Source organism: Mobula birostris, chromosome 7, assembly GCF_030028105.1.
Source record: "Mobula birostris isolate sMobBir1 chromosome 7, sMobBir1.hap1, whole genome shotgun sequence".
Lineage (NCBI taxonomy): Eukaryota > Metazoa > Chordata > Chondrichthyes > Myliobatiformes > Myliobatidae > Mobula > Mobula birostris.
Window position 1 is genome coordinate 173,383,487 of NC_092376.1, and position 8,067 is coordinate 173,391,553.

General features: G+C 50.2%; 1 pseudogene; it reads left to right on the plus strand.

The window, feature by feature from the left end:
• Positions 1–5,460, plus strand: part of LOC140200994 (zinc-binding protein A33-like) — a 16,907-nt pseudogene extending 11,447 nt beyond the window's left edge.
• Positions 5,461–8,067: the final 2,607 nt, after the last annotated feature.

An 8,067-nucleotide genomic window follows, 5' to 3' on the forward strand; every position in this document is an offset into this window, starting at 1 on the left:
GCCTAATTCTGCTCCTATATCTTGTGATTTGAATAAAGCTAATCTCTTTATGATCCATATCCTCTCTGTTCACACAGCGGTCAGTAAGTCACTTGACCATCACACCTGCCAAGAGGTCATTGTAGCTGGGCGGTGATGGGGATTTAAAGGGTTGGTGTTCATCAGACATGGGGGGATCCAGAGGGGATGGGAGCCACAAAAAAAATCCCTAACGCTGCCTCTTCCTTCTTTTTCAGACCCGGGGTCTGGTCGCCAGGTATGTAACCTAATCTTTCAGTTCTCCTCCACCAGCCGTATCCTCCAAAGCTCTACGGTCAGTGTCCCACCTCACCCTGTGTCCAACCACCCAGTGCTTGAGGCCCCACCCACAGCACCTGGTTAAACAACAACTCAATTCTATAAAACACTTTCCTTGTCTGAAAACCTGCTCCTGGTCTTCAGCTGCCACCCCTCTCAGAATTACCTTCCACCCAGGCCATGCTCTCTTCTCACTGCTGCCATCAGGAGAAGATTCAGGAGCCTCAGGACTCTCACCACCAGGTTCAGGAACAGTTATTACCCCTCAGCCATCAGGCTCTTGAACTAGAGGGGATAACTTCACTCACCCTATCATGAACTCTTCCCACAACCTATGGACTCACTTTCAAGGACTCTTCATCTCATGTTCTCCATATTTATTTATTATTATAATTCTGTGTTTACAATTTATTGTCTTTTACGCATTGGTCGTTTGTCCGTCCTGTTGAGTGCAGTCTTTCATTGATTCCATTGTGTTTCTTTGTACTGACTGAATGCCCGCAAGAAAATGAACCTCAGGGATGAACGTACTGTATATGGTGACATATATGTACTTTGATGATAAAGTTACTTTGATCTTGCTTTCACTGCACACACAAGATCCTGGAGGAACTCTGCAGATCAGGCAGCATCTATGGAGGCGTACAGTCAACATCTTGGGCCGTGTCATGATGAAGTGTCAGAGCCCCAAGCGTCAGCTGTTTGTTCCTTTCCGCAGATGCTGCCTGACCTGCTGAGTTCATCCGGCATTTTGTGTGCACTGCTCTGGATTACCCGCATGAATTAGGCCATTTGTCCCATCGAGTTTGCACCACCATTTCATCATGGCTGATCCAATTTCCCGCTCAGCCCCAATCTCTTGTCTTCTCCCCGTATCCCTTCGTGCCGTGACCGATCAAGTACCTATCAACCTCTGCCTTAAATATACATGAAGATTTGGCCCCCACAGCTGCCTGTGGCAACAAATTCCACAGAATCACTACTCTCTGGCTACCGAAATACCTCCTCGTCTCCGTTGTAAAAGGGCGTCCCTCTATTCTGAGGCTGTACCCTTTCGGTGCGTTTCTGATCGTTGACTTGTTTGAAGTGAAATTTGTTATTTTGCGGTAAAGTACAGTGCAGAGATATAAACTTATTGTAAATTGAAACAACAAATATTGCAAACAAAAGGAATACTGAGGTAGTGTTCAAGGTAATTTTCCATTCAGAAATCTGATTTCGGAGGGAATAGTGAGGGAGTGTTCATGGGTTCAGTCTCCATTCAGAAATCTGATGGTGCAGGGGAAGAAGTTGTTCCTGAATTGTTGAGTGTGTGTCTTTGGGCTCCTGTATGATCCATTGTGTTTCAGGCATCAGTCCATGATTTGTCAAATTCGCCACGGATGTCTATGTTTTTAGATTTTCCCATATCTGTGTCTCTCACTAGCAGAATCACCATCACACACAAAAAAAAGCTGGTAATCTCAGCAAAAATCTTTGAATTCCAGAAACCTGAAATCCCACACCAGCAGGTTCAAGAGCATCTACTTCCCAACAGCCATCATGTTGCAGTGAGGTAGCACAGAAACAGGCCTTGTGGCCCAACTGGTCTACGTGAGCATGATTCTCATCCAAGTCAGTCCCACTTGCCAGCATTTGGCACGTCCCTCTAAACCAGGGGTTCCCAACCTTTTTTATGCCATGGACCAATACCACTGACCGAGGGGTCCATGGACCCCAGTTAGGGGACCCCTGATCTAACCCTTTGCTGCCCATGTACTGGTCCAAGTAATTTTAAATGTTGCAAATGTATCTGCCTCAGGTACTTCTGCTAGCAGCTTGGTCAGAGTGTGGAATTCTACAGACTTACAGAAACTAGTCTCCCCTCCCCATGGTCTCTGCCTACACTTCTCACTGTCTCAGTAAAGCAGCCATCATAATCATAGACCCCACCCACCCCAGACATTTTCTCTTCTTCCTTCTCCCATCGGGCAGAAGATACAAAAGCCTGAAAGTACATCCCACCAGGCCCAAGGACAGCATCTACACCACTGTTATCAGACAATTGAACAGTTCTCCAGTACCATAAGATGGACCCTTGACCTCAAAATCTACCTTGTTATGACCTTGCATCTTATTATCTGCCTGCACTGCACTTTCTCTATAGCTGTAACACTTTATGCTGCATTCTGTTATTGTTTTCCCTTGCTCTACCTCAATGCACCGTGTAATGATCTGATCTGTGTGAAACAGTCTGCAAGACAAGCTTCTCACTGTATCTCAGTATGTGTGACAGTGATAAACAGAGTTACCAGTTTAGTGATTCACACCCCTACCCCGTCTACCCCTTTCGAGCCCTCCCTGCCCCACTAACACTGTCTGCTCTGGAACAGTGTGCAAGTTGGGAGTGAGCCTGACGTGAGTGACAGTTTGTGCGCTACCCGCTACACGGACCCCTCGAGCACATCATTTGGAAGAAACTACACCGTCCTGGAGCCGGGTAAGTTGTGGGGTTGGGGAACGGTGGGGGGGTTCTGCTTTTTCAGTGAAGTCCAGTAGATGGTAGAACTTTCTCCCAAACTTTGGTGCTGGTCAGTCCCTCACTGGGCTCTTCTCACCTCCAGTACAGAATTGCACCGTCCCATCACACACTCCCGGGGTCAGACACAGAGTGAAACTCCCTCCACACTGTCCCATCACACACTCCCGGGGTCAGACACAGAGTGAAACTTTCACACTGTCCATCACACACTCCCGGGGTCAGACACAGAGTGAAACTTTCACACTGTCCCATTGCACACTCCCGGGGTCAGACACAGAGTGAAACTTTCACACTGTCCATTGCACACTCCCGGGGTCAGACACAGAGTGAAACTTTCACACTGTCCCATCACACACTCCCGGGGTCAGACACAGAGTGAAGCTCCCTCCACACGTCCCATCACACACTCCGGGGTCAGACACAGAGTGAAACTTCCACACTGTCCCATCACCCACTCCCAGGGTCAGACACAGAGTGAAACTTCCACACCATCCCATCACACACTCCTGGGGTCAGACACAGAGTGAAGCTCCCTCCACACTGTCCATCACACACTCCCAGGGTCAGACACAGTGAAACTCCCTCCACACTGTCCCATCACACACTCCCGGGGTCAGACACAGAGTGAAGCTCCCTCTACACTGTCCATCACACACTCCCAGGGTCAGACACAGTGAAACTCCTCCACACTGTGCCATCACACACTCCCGGGGTCAGACACAGAGTGAAGCTCCCTCCACACTGTCCCATCACACACTCCCAGGGTCAGACCACAGTGAAACTCCCTCCACACTGTGCCATCACACACTCCCGGGGTCAAGGACACAGAGTGAAGCTCCCTCCACACTGTCCCATCACACACTCCCAGGGTCAGACACAGAGTGAAGCTCCCTCCACACTGTGCCATCACACACTCCCGGGGTCAGACACAGAGTGAAGCTCCCTCCACACCGTCCCATCACACACTCCCAGGGTCAGACACAGTGAAACTCCCTCCACACTGTCCCATCACACACTCCTAGGGTCAGACACAGAGTGAAACCTCCTCCATAACGTCCATCACACACTCCGGGGTCAGACATTGAATGAAGTTCCTTCCACACAATCCCATCACACACCATCCTATCACATACTCCCGGGGTCAGACGCAGAGTGAAGCTCCCTCCATAACGGGGTGCATTCACAAAGCATACCTCCTTAGGTGGTCTGTCTCTGGTCTCCTGTTGCCCCCCTGACTGCTCTGTCCCACCACCTGGATGTGTATAGATGGATGTAACCTTCTCTTCACTCTTCAACCCTCCTCTCTGTTTAATTTCAGCCCCTGCTCAGCTGACCTTTGACCCTGCCACAGCACACCCAAGCCTGGCGCTCTCAGACGACCTGACCAGCGTGTGGGAGGTCGGCGAGCAGCGCGAGGCGCCCAACAATCCCAAGCGCTTTGATAAGTGCGTCAACGTGCTGGCGGCCCAGGGCTTCACCTCCGGGAGACATTACTGGGAGGTGGGTGTTGGCGGGAAGACCAAGTGGGACCTGGGGGTGGCCAACGAGTCTGTCGACCGCAAGTTGGTGGTCAAGGCAAACCCGGCCAATGGTTACTGGACGCTCCGCCTGAGGGACGGCGACCAGTTCTGGGCGGGCACCTTGCCCTGGAGACGATTGCCCATCCCGAAGAAGCCGAGGAGGATCGGGCTGTTCCTGGACTACGAAGATGGCTACCTTTCTTTCTACAACGCTGACGACATGTCCCACATGCTGACGTTCCGCCAGAACTTCACGCAGAAGGTCATCCCCTTCTTCAGCACCTGCTTCAGTGAGGGGGGTCTCAACTCCGAGCCCCTCCAACTCCTCCATTCCAACCCCTAGTGGCAGAAGGTTACCCGCCCTGCCCTGGCCTGATGGGGTGGAGGGGCAGATCCCATTCTCCATTAATACCACCCTGATCTCCTCCCCTTTCCCTACCCCACTCACTTCCAACTCTCCTCAGCTCTCTGGTTCCTCCCTCTCTCGCCCCTACCAGTGCTGCTAAATCGCCACCCCATCCCCACACCGCCACTGCAACTCTCTTCAGCTCTCCTCCCCCACCCCTCCCCTCCCTCCCTCCCCCATACCACTGGTGCCAACTCCCCTCAGCTCTCCCTTCCCTGTGGATGTCCCACGACCCCCCCCCCCAACTCTTTAGCACACGTGTCCCAGTGTGGAGGGGGTGAGGTGAACGAGGCGCAGATACAGTGACCAGGCCGATGAGCCTGGACTGGGGCGGCAGCCAGATGGGGGATACCCGAGACCACATCCTTCAGTTTATCAGAATCACGACATTTCAAATTATACATTTTATTCTATTTTATGCTCTAATCTGTGATTTTTGGCACCTTCAATCTGTAACAAAGCAAATGCTGGATTTTTGATTACTTTGTGCACCTTAAGCAGTAGAAATCTCTTGCCAGATTGGAGGCCAATCGGCCCTCTGTGTGTAGGACCGCCTGTTTGCTGGTGGTGTTACTGTGACTCCTGTCTGTCGGCTCTGCACCATGTCTGTGACGCCAGCAGAGGGCAGCAGTGCCCACTGAAGGAAAGAATTTCAAATGAAGAACTGATTGTTGCTTCAAGCTCAAAATATATTATTAAAAGTCAAATTAATCCAACGCAACTGTGACTAATTTATTTTTCAATAGTCGACTTCCTTTGTTTTTTGGAAGAATGGGGGGGGGGGATCTCATTGAAAGGCCTGGATAACAGATGTAGAGAGGATGTTTCTTCGTGGGGGTGTCTAGGACCAGAGGGCACAACCATTGAAGGATGTCCATTTTGAACAGAAGTGTAATTTCTTTAACCAGAGGGTAGTGACTCTGGAAAGCATCGAGCCCAGATGGTGTCCCTGGCTGTGCCCTTAGATCCTGTGTGGATCAGCTAGTGGGATATTTGTTGATATTTATAACCGCCCTCCCTGCTTTCACCAACTCTAAGAAGAGCAGTACTTGAGAAAAGCAGGGTAAGGTGCCTTGTGGTTCTAACTTCTACCATCCTGAAGTGCTTTGAGAGGCTGGTCATCGCACATATTAAATCCAGCCTTGCAGACCACTTCACCTCAATGCAAATTGACCTTTGGCCAAAGCAGGTCCCTGGCCCTCTAGACAGTAAAAGACATCTACATTACATTGTCATTTATTGACACAGCTCTGCCTTCAATACAATATTTCCAAGTGAACTCATCACCAACCTTGGGACCATGAGAATTAATACCTCCTTCTGCAACTGGATCCTTCACCTCCTAACCTACTGACCGACATGGGTAAGGGCAGGTGGCAACACCCCCACAACGTGGGTAAGGGCAGGTGGCAACACCCCCACCACGTGGGTAAAGACAGGCAGCAACAGCGGTGCCAACTCCACTCTCCGTGCACTCACGACTGCTCAGCCGGATTCTGCTCCAACTCCAGTTACGAGTTGGCAGATGACGCACCGGTTGTATCTTTAACAGCAGTGAGTACAGGAACGAGGTAATGACCTTTGCCTCCATGTTAACAAAATGAAAGAGTACATACTCTGTCTACATCGACAGTATTGAAGTTCAGAGCTTCAGGTTAACATTCAGCGATGGTCTGTCCTGGTCCAATCCATAGCCAAGAAAGCTCACCAATGCCTCTGCTCCCACAGGAGCCTAAAGGAAGTTGTTTTGTCCCCATTGACCCTCACCGATTTTTATTGATGCACCACAGACAGTTTCTGTGATGTGCTGAGCTCTGTCCACAACCCTCTGCAGGTTCTCGTGGCCACCGTTGCCATATCAAGCCTGGAAGGTGAGGATGCTGCCTTGAGGCATCGCCTCGTGAGGATGTCCTCGGTGGTGGGGAGGCGAGTGCCCATGATGGGAGCGGGCCGAGTTTGCAGCTCTTTTCAGCCTGGTGCCCTGGAGCCACCGTATCAGATGGTGATGCAGCCAGCCAGCATGGAAACACCGATGCTTTCGAGTGGAGAAACCAACAAAATGTGCTGGACTACAGGTAAAGCCTCCCCACCACTGAGCACATCTACACAGAGCATTGTCACAGGAAAGCAGCATCCATCATCAGGGACCCCCAGCACCCAGGCCACGCTCTCTTCTCACTGCTGCCATCAGGAAGGAGGTACAGGAGCCTCAGGACCCACACCGCCAGGTTCAGGAACAATTATTACCCCTCAACCATCAGGCTCCTGAACCAGAGGGGATAACTTCACTCACCCCAAAACTGAACTGTTCCCACAACCTATGGATTCACTTTCCATGACCCTTCATCTTGTGTTCTCAATGTTTATCATTCATCTAATTTTTATTATTTTACTTGTTTTTTAAATTTCTTAGTGTTTACTATGAGCACTGGCAATAAAATAGATCTCAGGGTTCTATGTGGTGATATATATGTACTTTGATAACAAATTTACTTTGAACTTTAGAATGCTCTCCACGGTACATTTATGGAATTTAACAAATCCCCTCAAACTCCTAATGAAGTAGAGCCACTGGCATGTCTTCCTTGTGATTGCATCAGTTTGCACCGGAATAGATATTAACACCAGAAACTGCGGCTGTTGAAAATCTGGGAATTTTTAAAAATTGGGAATGCTGGGAATATTCAGCAGGTTAGGCAGCGGCTGTGGGGCAAGTTCCCCTTTCTGGCGAGAGGAGCTCAGACAAGTTCCGGGGCACTCCTGTGCTGCTGACTGGAATCCCAGCTCCCTGGCTGTTGTTGTCACCAAGGGGAGCAAGTCTGCGTGTGGTGGTGGTGGTGGTGTGTATCTGCAGGTTCAGGGTCAGTTTCAATGATAGCAAAATATCACAAACCAATGACGTGTGGAGATTTCGTCCCCTCACCCTGGGATAGTCTTCATCCCTCAATCAACACCATCCTTCACCCTGGGGTTGTATTCATGCTTTAATCAACACCTTTGTCCCTCACCCTGGGATAGTCTTCGTCCCTCAATCAATGCCTTCGTCCTTCATCCTGGGGTAATCCTCGTCCCTCACACTAGATAGTCTTCATCCTTCACCCTCAGGTAGTCTTTATCACTCGCCCTGGGGTAGTCTTCATCCCTCAGCCAATGGTACTAAAGTAAACCAGCTTATCCAGATTCATCATGGCTGCATACGCAACAGTTCCGCCCATGATTGCAAGGAACTGCAGGGGAATTGTTCTTTTTTCCCTACTCCCAATGGGGAGGAGGCTACACAGCATCCACGCCAGGACCACAAGCCTGTTTCCTCCAGCAGTAAT